Source organism: Littorina saxatilis, linkage group LG14 (genome assembly GCF_037325665.1).
Source record: "Littorina saxatilis isolate snail1 linkage group LG14, US_GU_Lsax_2.0, whole genome shotgun sequence".
Classification (NCBI taxonomy): domain Eukaryota; kingdom Metazoa; phylum Mollusca; class Gastropoda; order Littorinimorpha; family Littorinidae; genus Littorina; species Littorina saxatilis.
In genome coordinates, this window is record NC_090258.1 from 20599801 (window position 1) to 20612435 (window position 12635).

Genomic DNA, 12635 nt, shown 5'->3' on the forward strand with positions numbered 1-12635 from the left:
CTGCATGCCCAGCCAGCAAGACATTAGCGGCCGATAGTCGGCCGAACACCCTTCAAAAAGTCGGGCAGGTGACGTCAAAAGATACGACGCGGGTGTTGGCCCGACTAACTTTTGCAAAGAGGCAACGAGGCGGCCGACAGGCGGCCGAACACCTGTACTATGGCGGCACGCATCCGGTCCGATGTTAATCGGCCCGATGGCTTGTTGGACCTGCGGCCCGACACCTTATGCCGACATCGTCCCGATGTCTTCCCGCTGAAATCGATATCTTCCCGATGTCGGCATAAGGTGTCGGGCCGCAGGTCCAACAAGTTATCGGGCCGATTAACATCGGACCGGATGCGTGCCGCCATAGTGCAGGTGTTCGGCCGCCTGTCGGCCGCCTCGTTGCCTCTTTGCAAAAGTTAGTCGGGCCAACCCCCGCGTCGTATGTTTTGACGTCACCGGCCCGACTTTTTGAAGGGTGTTCGGCCGATTATCGGCCGCTAATGTCTTGCTGGCTGGGTACACGTTGTTGTTTTTTGGAGTAGCGTCCCTTGGGCTATCACCAGTATGAGTTATTTCTAATTTAACCTATTATGTTATGTCCCAGGGGCGGATTAGGGGGATGGTTACAGGGGTTCCAGACCCCCCCCCCCCCCCCCCCTCGGCTGTAAAAAAAATTAAAGAAGAAAAAAAACCTGTGAATTTTGTTGTTGTCTCTGTCAAAAGCCGGGGGAAGTGTTAATTGTTTAATCAGTATCATTTTTGTACAGTTTTAACTGCCATTCCTATGCGACATGTCTTTCTTCTAACCATACTATATGATGTCGGGAGCAGATATCATTAATACATTGCCATTATTTAATACTAACTTAAAAAGAAATAATGAGTGGCTGCTGACACCAGTTGATCATGTTTAAAATCAAGCATAAGCCACAAATTGTTTATAAGATAGCTAAAATTCTTCAGACTCAGGGGGGCTTTGCCCCCCCGACCCCACCTCTACCGACCTCTGGATCCCAGGTTGTAAAACACCACCCCCCCCCCCCCCCCTCGGGCCGCAAGTTAACTGCTCCGCCCCCGTGTCCGAAGAACGAGGCCGAAAAGTTTGACTTGACAACTCCACATGCAATTAGCATTTATTATGGACAGTTAATTTATGCGCTAAGAATATTTTTGTCCTCGTCTATATATAAAGTATATTGCTTTGATAAGTCAACGACATGCGTCTCTCCTTCCAGCAAGACTGGCAGGTTTGAATTTTACGCACACTCTTTACAACCAATCTCGCCAAGAATTGTTTTAAAATGCCACCCATACAAATGCTAATAACTTCTACACATGTTGAGCGAATTGCTTTATTTTTCATTTACATCAACTTCAGCTTATGTATGCATGATCAGTTTCCAAATGTTCAAATTTGTAGGTCAGTTGACTTTTGTGCTCTTTCGACAAAAATGTTCCAAAATGTTGGACTTAACAGTACGATGTTTAACACTGAGCAACACCCGCTCTCACTCGATTTAAACCTTCCAGATTGTTACCATTTGGAATATCTGAAGGTCAAAGTACAGCCTACAAAAACTCCCGTAACTAGTACTACCGGCCAGACCATCGGCGATCTGGGAACATCAATTTCAGGTTAAGAGCGGCATAAATTGACAATTCCGGAGGTATTAGATTATTTGGAACACATATTGAAGAGAATATAAAAGTAGGACCATTTGACCTACACGCCGGACACTTTGTAAAAAGATCATGCACAAACTCAAGTTTATGCAAACCAACAATGAAGATACTCGCCGAACTCAAACTGATTTTTTGGTTTAAATGACCCCCTTCGTTTTAAAATCACACTTGGAAGTGACGCGCAAAATGTAGCAATGACAGGCACGCATTCCTCCATTGGATATGGTCTGATCATGCCTGTAATTGCTGCCTTCAAGTCACCGATTCTCCAAGGTTGGTTTGTATCTACTAGTTCCTTCAGATAGGCCTACACCCAACGGTGACAATCTGGAGTGTTGCGAGTGTGGCTACTGTTCAATACGATCCCCGAATTTCGAATGTTTTTTTTTCGAAAGAGCGCAAAAGTCGGACCATTTGACCTACAAAAGTGAATCTTTGTTAAATGTTCAGGGGCGGATCTGGGAGGGGAGGGGGGGAGGTCCAGTTACTGGGTGGCCGAGTGGTAACGCACTTGCGCTCGGAATCGAGAGGTTGCGTGTTCGACCCTGGGTCAGGCCGCTATTTTCTCCCCCCTTTCCTAACCTAGATGGTGGGTTCAAGTGCTAGTCTTTCGGATGAGACGAAAAACCGAGGTCCCTTCGTGTACACTATATTGGGGTGTGCACGTTAAAGATCCCACGATTGACAAAGGGGTCTTTCCTGGCAAAATTGTATAGGCATAGATAAAAATGTCCATCAAATACCCGTGTGACTTGGAATAAAGGCCGCGAAAGGTGAATGCTCGCCTAACAGGCTTGAGGTTTGCTGGTCGATGTGAATGCGTTATATATTGTGTGTAAAAAATGTTTGTTTGTCTGTCTGTCTGTAAAAAAATTCCATTTCACACGGCAGAAATTAATATGTAAAGCGCGGAGAGCACAGTTAATTGTGGTTCGCGCTATATAAGCTCACCATAATAATAATAATAATAATATTATCTCTCCCACCCACCCTCTCTCTCTCTCTCTCTCTCTCTCTCTGCCTTTTCTTTCTGTCTCTCCCGCCTTCTATCTCCCCCCCCTCTCTCTCTCTCTCTCCCCCCCCCTCTCTCTCTCTCTCTCTCTCTTAAAGTTAAAGCAATATGTCGATATCGCAACACTAAAACTATTTTATCATGCCCACATCTTATCCCATATTAATTACGCATCAACTCTTTGGGATGGCGTCTCTGATGTTCACATGAAAAAGTTAAACTCTCTACATCGTCGGGCAGCTAAACTCATGTTAAATGGTCCACAAATATCAGCTGATTTGAAGTTAAAGAATCTAAACTACCTGCCGCTAGTTAAACAGTTACAGTTTAATAAGACTGTAATGATGTATAAAGTATATCATGGCGAAGTGCCCAACTATATTCAGGACCTATTTCACAGAGTCACCGAAAGGTACGGATTTATCAATTTTCTACCACCAATACCCAGGATTGGTTCGTTCAAAACTAGTCAAGCCTTCTCTGGCTCAATGGTGTGGAACACCATTCCGTCTGTAATAAGATCATTAACCTCACTAAAGAGTTTTAAACAAGCTCTGCATAATTATTATATGTCTACCTAGATGGCTATACTAGTCTTAACATGTGCAAGTAGCTGTCAACAATTGGCAAAGCTTTATGAATTACAAAAATATATTGTTTATTACATGTATTATGTGGAATGTATGTTGCGATTCTCCATCATCATCATCATCATCATCATCATCATCATCATCATCATCATCATCATCATAACCACCATCATCATCATCTTCATCATCATCATTTACACCATATAATCATTGTAGGCATTAGTGTCAACGTTGGTATCGTGTGAATTTTACCGTCGATCACTTTACACGTGTAACCTCAATTAACACGTTGCATGTTTCGCTTTCGATATGTATGTTGTTGTTTATTTTAATTTTTTTTTAATGTATGCTTACTTTGTCATTTTGTAGTTTGTGTTTATTAGCTTGTTTGCTTATTTGTCGATTGTTTGTTTGCTTGTTTGTTCGTATAAATTGTTTATTTGTCATGTTGTTTTACTTGTTTATCATTTATTAGACATTTGTATTAGAAGTAAGGACCGGTTGTAAGAAAAGGCGTCGCCTTAAACCTCTATTCTTGAAAAATAAAGTTCCATCATCATCATCATCATCATCATCATCATCATCATCATCATCATCATCTCTCTCTCTCTCTCTCTCTCTCTCTCTCTCTCAATCTTTGCCCCCGGAACAACCACGGGCCATACAGTTCGAATAAAATTTTATGGAGATTGATCGCAAAGACGTCTTGTGGACAGCTGTCTCCCGTTTGCCGCTCCGTCTTCGTGACAACACCACAAAAGACTCTACCCAATCAATGTTTCGCTTGATGAGATATGTGCCAAAGCATGCCCGGAAAGACTTTCTTCTGACTTTTGTACAAACAGTTTTCTACGCAGCCCCTCTGGCGGTTTTATCTCTGACATCTTTCGCCTTTTCCCAGTCTGCAGATGTTGCGGTACAGAAATTGTGAAGGGTTGGATGTGGCCCATGATTTTTCGAACAAATATTGATTAGAGACCCCCCCTCACACACACACACACACACACACCCCTCCCCCTCTCCCCCCCCCCCCCCTCACCCTCTCTTCCAACAGCATGCCTCCACCCTGCCTCTCGCTCCCCTCAACCCAGGACACGGCTGGGGGAGGAGTTGGAGGGGGAGGGGGGTGAAGGGGATAGGATCGAGGAATCGGGGAGGGATGGGATAGAGAAAGAAGTAGGTCATTTGGAACAATTACTGAATATTCATTGTTTGTGAAGTTCTTCTAGCTGTTGTTGTTTTTTAAACATACAATCCTGATTCACCGGATATCCGGATACCATTGATCTGACCGTCTGGTTGGAGTTTCAGGCGAATTTGACGAATTTGAAGAATCCTGGGAATCTACTGTACCTTATACTCGACGCACACGACAAGATTTGCTTGAAAAGGCACGAATTAATGAAATGAAAGTGAATTACTGAGCTTCAAGCGCTGAGCACTGCTCTCCAGTGCTGGAGTAAAAATGAGTCCAGACGGATGCGCTGCCTGGCTGCTAGGCCGGAAGCGACCTCTATGAACAGCCAACGCCTTCTCCACGGCGATTGGCAAATCGGGGGTGTTCTGAACTTCCTCCCTAGGATCCGTTTTTAATAACCCTGTTTTGAAATTAGGTACAGTATAGTTAGGTTTGTATTGATAGGGAGCGCTGCGCACTCCTACAGTTGCGACGATGGCCAAAAGTGGCCCCTGCAACTCATCAAATCCAGATCCAGATCCAGAAGCGGCACTCACACAAACACGGAAAGTAGCCACATAGATATAGACTAGTCTTTATCTCCGTGGAAGTAACTCGGGGAAAGTAACGTAACAACCTGTCACAAAGTGTGTTGTTTTGTGCCTATTTACGACATTTAATTAAGCTTTAATACCACTTTTATTTTGCAAAGTGAAGGCAGTCCTCCTGCACGGAAGCATTATTTGCAACGCAGAATCTTATGGCATCACTTTGGAAGCGATCTGATCTTTCTTTCTTTCTTTATTTGGTGTTTAACGTCGTTTTCAACCATTCAAGGTTATATCGCGACGGGGAAAGGGGGGAGATGGGATTGTCAATTGTTTCTTGTTCACAAAAGCACTAATCAAAAAATTGCTCCAGGGGCTTGCAACGTAGTACAATATATTACCTTACTGGGAGAATGCAAGTTTCCAGTACAAAGGACTTAACATTTCTTACATACTGCTTGACTAAAAATCTTCACAAACATGGACTATTTTCTATACAAGAAACACTTAACAAGGGTAAAAGGAGAAACAGAACCGTTAGTCGCCTCTTACGACATGCTGGGTAGCATCGGGTAAATTCTTTCTCGTCCCAACCAATATGGGACTCCCCCTAACCCGCGGGGGGGGAGGGGGGGGGGAGCGATCTGATCTGGACATTTTCTTCTGTATAATACATTTAAGATATGATCATTAAAGGGACGTTACTCGTTAGCGATCTATATGCATACGATAATTGTGACCCTCCACCACGGAATGAGTCGCATGTCACCTTTGCATGATTTTCATATTTTTATATTTTCCTAAAGAGTTTTTTTATGCTCTATCCTGTGGTGAAAACCGTTTTAGAAAAGAGCGAAAAATGTTTGAGTTATAAGCCTGTGACTAAGGTGACCCTCACACTGTTACCAGACACTCTCCGGACTTATATCAAGCCTAGCGCAGAACCGCGCGAGGTGACATGCGACTCATTTCGTGGTGGAGGGTCACATAATTATGTGCAAAATGAGTAAGTCAAAGTGAGAGATATGCAGAACCAATCTGCTGGCACCTGAAGAAAATCAATACTCAATGACAAGCAAAACAACCACAAGGATCGCCTTTCTTGAAAAACATTGTCTCAGTTTTGGCCTAATTATCATTCTTTGTACATCATGGTTTTTTTCTCAGTATTATAAATGTTGTTCAACTAAATTCTTCCTGCAGTCCATGGGTTCTTTTAATAATATTTGATTTTTTTTTCCTCGTATGAGCCATCAAGCACATCACCACAGAAACAACAACTTTGAATGCCAAACATAAAATTCAAACACACATGAAATTAAACGTGTAAAAGTGATAAGACATTTCTAAAACTTTGTCACATCCAAGGTATGGTATATCCCTTAAACCGTGGTAAAATAAATGAATACCCCCTTAACGCACTAAATTTTGAACTTCTACTTCCCCTTCCACCACCCATTTTAACAGAAAATATGCTTTTAGTCTACCCCTGAGAAGAAGAAGTGTCATTTTTTTTAAGATAATGCTTGTGTAAGTTCGAGGATTGATAAGGAAGGACAGGGTATCAAATCACAATTGAATGAATTGGTAAAACTGAAGGAAAAACGCGATTTTCGAGCTTAAGTACGTGGTTTTAATCATTTCTTTACAAATGTTGTCTCTTTTTTTGTTTGGGACACGTCGGTTGATCGAGTGACCTATTCCAATTTTACTCTGTACTCTCCAGCCGCGTTTTAAATGACTCCCATGTCAATCAATTTAACTCTGTTCTCTTCAGCCGCGTTTTAAATGACTCCCATATTTCAATTTTACTCTGTACTCTCCAGCCGCGTATGAAATGACTCCAATGTCAATCAATTTTACTCTGTAGAGGGGGGCGATGCTTTACCACGTGCACCGGGAATGGGCTTTTTGGACGTAACGAGCATGGGAATGGGGAAATTCTCGTAGCGTGCACCGTGCACCGTGCACAGAGGTCCGGCGTGCACCGTGCATGGAGCTTTTTCGTAACGTGCACCATGGTGGATCACCGTGCATGGCACTTTTGGCCTCAACGTGCACGTGCACAGACACCCCCCCCCCCCCCCCCCCCCCATGGTGACCCTCTCTGTACTCTCCAGCTGCGTATGAAATGACTCCCATGTCACTGATCAGTCTGCAAAGTTAATTCTGAAAAAAAAGGCATTGTGCACAGGAAGCAGTCTGACTGATAAAATTCAGTATGTGCCCAAGTGGAAGGAAACTCTGACCCCGCCATGGACAAGCCTGAAGAGATCCGTGATAGTGTACGTGATAGCTTGAACCCATCCTGAACAGGCTCAGGGTAGTGGTAAGGCGTCCGCCCCGTGATCGGGAGGTCGTGGGTTCGAACGGCCCCGGCCGGGTCATACCTAAGACTTTAAAATTGGCAATCTAGTGGCTGCTCCGCCTGGCGTCTGGCATTATGGGGTTAGTGCTAGGACTGGTTGGTCCGGTGTCAGAATAATGTGACTGGGTGAGACATGAAGCCTGTGCTGCGACTTCTGTCTTGTGTGTGGCGCACGTTATATGTCAAAGCAGCACCGGCCGCCCTGATATGGCCCTTCGTGGTCGGCTGGGCATTAAACAAACAGGCTCAGGTCAAAACGAGTTCCTTCCCTTCGGGTCTCATTTATGACATGACGCGGCGATAGCGTGGACCGATGATTATCAGAATGAGCATGAACCAACAACTGAGAATGTACCTTCAAGATCGTTATTTGCCATCCGTGGTCGCCTAGCCCATTTCTCATTCTTAAATCGATGAACACTGAATAGTCGCAAAGTCAAAACCTTACACGCACTGGCTGACATTCTTGTGGATTGAGGTGACCACTACAAAATGAAACAAGTCGCGTGAAGCAATGTCAAAATATTTAGTCGATCTGTCGGCCTGAAACTAAAAGATCAACGCCAAAAATCTGGGATTAGTCATCACCAAAAGAACCCGAACACCAAGACGGGTCGCGCTGGTCTCCGCGAAGCAAGCGAACATACGGGACCGATTGTTCTGTCATTTTCAGCACCTTTTCAGATTAATGACATATCTATAAAAAATAAAAAAATAAAATTTAATCCAGCGGGAAATGATAAATAATTCAATTCAATTTTTTTAATCACAACACACACACTCACACACACACAAACACGCCCGCACACACAGATATGCTCAAGACTGATATAAGATCCCCGGCCCTCTCCTTGCTTTTAGGGCCTTGCTTTTTTCAGTTTTTCTGTTCACAACCTCTGTAAAATTAATTACCTCCATTTTAAGACTCCTTCCTTTTTACGTTTTCAGACCTGATTTCTTAGATTTTTTTAGGACGGTTAACTTAAAATGCGCGTTCCATCTTGCACCGTGTAAAAAGCCTGAGCGGAGATCTATAGCCGTGATTTACGAAGTAGTTTACACGGGAAATGGAGGCGAGTTTACCCATCCTTTGAAAAATGCATGAATAATATTGTAAGCTTATATAGATGTACAGCTGCAAACATACGTCAAAATGTTTTTCTTTATATGCAGGTTAATACTGGATTTGCGTCAGTCTTGGAACTAGGGTAACAATCGAACTTTCTGAGGCTGTTTTTATTTAAAAAAAATTTTTTTTTTTTTTTTTTTTTGGGGGGGGGGGGTATTTGCTCAGTATAACCCAATACACAGACTTTAAACCCTTTCACATCCTTTTCGGTGCGAATTCTGCTCTGTGGAAAATTCTCTCAACGCATCCATGCGTGTAGTGTGCGCACGAAGAAGTACGATACGTGTATGACTATGCACATATAGAGGGAGTTGCCAATCCATAAATTGAACTTTTTATGAGTTTGTACCTCATCTTACGTCCGAACCTTTCGGTTCATGTCGGTTTTTGTACAGCCTGAGTTGTCGTTGTACTTGTGTGAATGTATGTCCAATGTTTTGTTTACCGTGATTGTCATTCGGTCTCACTTTTTTTTCTGCAAAGTAAATGTGTGTATATATATATGTGTGTGTGTGTCTGTGTGTGTGTGTGTCTGTGTGTGTGTGTGCGTGTGTGTGTGTGTGCGTGTGTGTGTATACTGATGTATGTGTATGTGTGTGCATGCGTGCAAATGTGCGTGCGTGGGTGTCACTGTGTGTGTTTGTGTGTGTGTGTGTGGTATGAACCTTTGCCTGCCGTCTTACATACGAGATGGCTTGAGCCTTGAGTCGCCTTGTGGTGAGATATGTGCGCGTTATAAATAAATTAAATTCTCGTATTATTATTATTATTATGGCTTCGCTGCAGCCCTTGGCAATCTTTAAGACGGGACATTTTGAATGATGAGTAACAAGCACAATGTATAATACCATTGTATGTGAATACCATTTCTTTTATTGCACGCCTAAAACCCTCGTACATAAACACCATTTGAAACAGTCAAACCATTACCATTTAGCTGTGCTTTTGAATGTTTAGTGCACAGCCCACTTTGTCAACATCACGGGCCAACAAATTTAGACACAACCATCATCGAACACTGAAGAAGAAGAAGGTTTATTGTACAATGTAATTTAATTTTGTATTATTTTTGTTTTTGACAGGTCTCCCTGACAACACATATTTGAGTTGAAAGGGAACATAATAAAAATATACTGTTCAAAAAAAGAAACGCATAGTTGCTACTTGCCAAATTTGTTTTATTTTTCGAAAAAATTAACAGAAAATCCAATATTTAGATTATTTGTTTGAAATTTGGTATGGACACAGTTGAATGCACACACAGTTCATTTGCATCTTCAAATCAATCAGTCAATCAATACGATTGGGTGCCAAGGCTGTCAAGTCAGTAGGGGGTGTGACTGCCTTGAGCAGCAACAACTGCCCGGCACCTTCTGGGCATGGACTGGATCAGATGCCGGATATCTTGCTGTGGGATGGTGTCCCACTCCTCCTGAAGTGCCTGCAATAGATCGCGGTGATTTGCCGGCGCTTCTTCTCGCCTGCGCACACGTCTGTCCAATTCATCCCAGAGGTGTTCTATCGGGTTCATGTCTGGCGACATGGATGGCCAGGGAAGCACCTGGACATGGTGGTCGGTGAGGAACTGGGTGGTGAGTCATGCTGTGTGCGGGCGAGCGTTGTCCTGCTGGAATATGGCATCCTGGTCAGCCAGAAGAGGAAGGGCGTGTGGGCGCAGAATTTCCTCCACGTATCGCTGGGCAGTTATGCGCCCTTGGACGTGCACCAGGGTGCTCCTTCCAGCGGTATTGATCGCCCCCCACACCATGACGCCTCCACCACCATGAACGGGTGCCTCATCCACACAGTTGGGCGCGTAACGTTCGTTTACTCTCCGGTAGACCCTCCTCCGACCATCATGTCGCTGGAGCAGGAAGTAGGACTCGTCGCTGAACCACACGTGTCTCCAGTGATTCCGGACGGTCCAGCGAAGGTGCTGGTTGCCCCACTGCACTCGGTTCTGGCGATGGCGGCGGGTGAGGACAGCTCCTCTGTGAGGTCTGCGAGCTCTCAAACCAGCTTCATGCAGGCGGTTCCGCACGGTCTGGTCCGATAATCGGTGTGGCCCGGGGAGAGCCTGGACAGAAGATGAGGCCGACAGGAAACGATTCCGGAGGTGGCGGAGCCGTATGAAGCGGTCGTGAGCAGCAGTTGTCGCCCTTGGTCTTCCCGCTCGTGGCAAGTCAGCAACGGAGCCAGTGGCTTGAAACCTGACCCACAGTCTACTGATGGTGCTCTGGGACACGTGGAAGTGCCTGGCGATTGCACTTTGACTTTGGCCTGCTTGTAAACGACCCAATGCAATTTGTCGGTCTTCTCTGCTCCATCGGGCCATCTTTCGTCGCTGAATTGTTGTCTGATTTCTTTGTGGCGAACAATCCGCTTTTATGGGTTTTGGAAGACATGGTGAGAGCTCAATATTCCCCGAGTTTCACGAGATTACACTGAAGCATGACGAGTGGTCATGCCAAATGAGCAATTTTGACATTGTAGCCACTGATAACGCATGCGTCACGTGCAGAGCTCACTTGTGGCAATGGACGAAAGGTCGACGACCAGATAAACATTTTCTGCAGTTTGGTGGATATCCTTGTAGCCATATAACTAAATTAACCAAATATTACAAGCTATGCGTTTCTTTTTTTGAACAGTATACACACACACGGACACACACAGAGTGACACGGACACACACAGAGAGTGACACACACACACAGTCACACACACATACACAGAGCATGTTCATTCTTACTACTCAATAAAAGAGTCAGTGTAAGCGTATATGAATTACTTAACATCTTTAATTACAGTCGAACTCGCTTAAGACGAATCACTGGGGATCGGAAAAAAAGTTCGTCTTAACCAAAATTCGTATTAAGAAAATTGATCGATTTTTTTTTATTTTTTTTTTTATTTTTTTAAGTCTTGTACATTTTATGGTGTTTCAATTTGTTTCTTTCGCAACTTTCATGCTGCTTCACGTTTAGACAATAAAGTGACATATTCAGTTACATGTTCATGTGTGTCTCATGTTGAGTGATGATTGTTGAGTTTGAGTGAGAGTGAGCACACAGATGTTTCATCCAGTTGTTACGTTTTTGGTCACACACACGCACACACTGACACTGTCCACATTCGCGGTGTTCCTATCATTTGTCCGGAATCACTTACCTTGGCGACGGGTAGCAAACCTTGGCCAATTTAGTTGTTTTTTTTGTTGTTGCAACATGATGTTCAAATCCAAATCGAAAGCACTGACTGACTGATAAACTATCGCGAACCGGCGAACGCAAACGTTGAGAGTGTGGTTTCCCTTGTCCAAGGGAAACCACTCTGGCATCTATATTTTTTGGCAATGGCTTCCGTTCTAAACATTGATGTTTCGTTTTTGGTATTCGCGAAGGAAATAAACGTCAGTCAGTCATTCATGTTCAGTGGCTGAGCTATCAATCACTTTGATTCTAAATTTGAAATTGTTTTGTGAGTACAGTGTAATCAGTTTAACTTTATTCAGTGATCGGTTGAGCAATGGTTCAAGCAGTCGACGCAAGGGAAGACTTTGACACATGTATTCAAACTTCTCAAATTCCCATGATATGTCGATCTCGGGACGAGTTTAAAGATTTCGTCATAAGCGTGAGTAAATTACAGACATTATGCATGCTTGGGAATCCAAAAAGTGCTCGTTATAAGCATAAATTCGTTATAAAGAATTCGTTTTAAGCATTTTTTTTAAGCATGAAGAAAGAAGTATTCAGTTGGGAACTTAAAACTAATACGTTATAAGTCAAAATTCGTAACTAGCGTGTTCGTTTTAAGTGGGTTCGACTGTACATTGAATGGTGATAGTCCTAAATGTATAAGTGTGATACATATATATATCGCATACACAGATTTCAAGTCCACATTTCAAAACTGTTTATAGAAACAAGAATTGTTGTTTACTCAGGTAGTCGTAGCATGTTTGCAATTATTTCGATAAACAAACGAACAGGCAAAACAAACAAAAACAACCAAACTCTTGACTAAGGCATAAGGCCATGAAAATAACGTTTTCTTATTGCCATACTTTTCCCCCTGACCATACAACTTGTTATGACTTATTAAACAAATAAATGAATTAAAACTGACAAAACTCGAT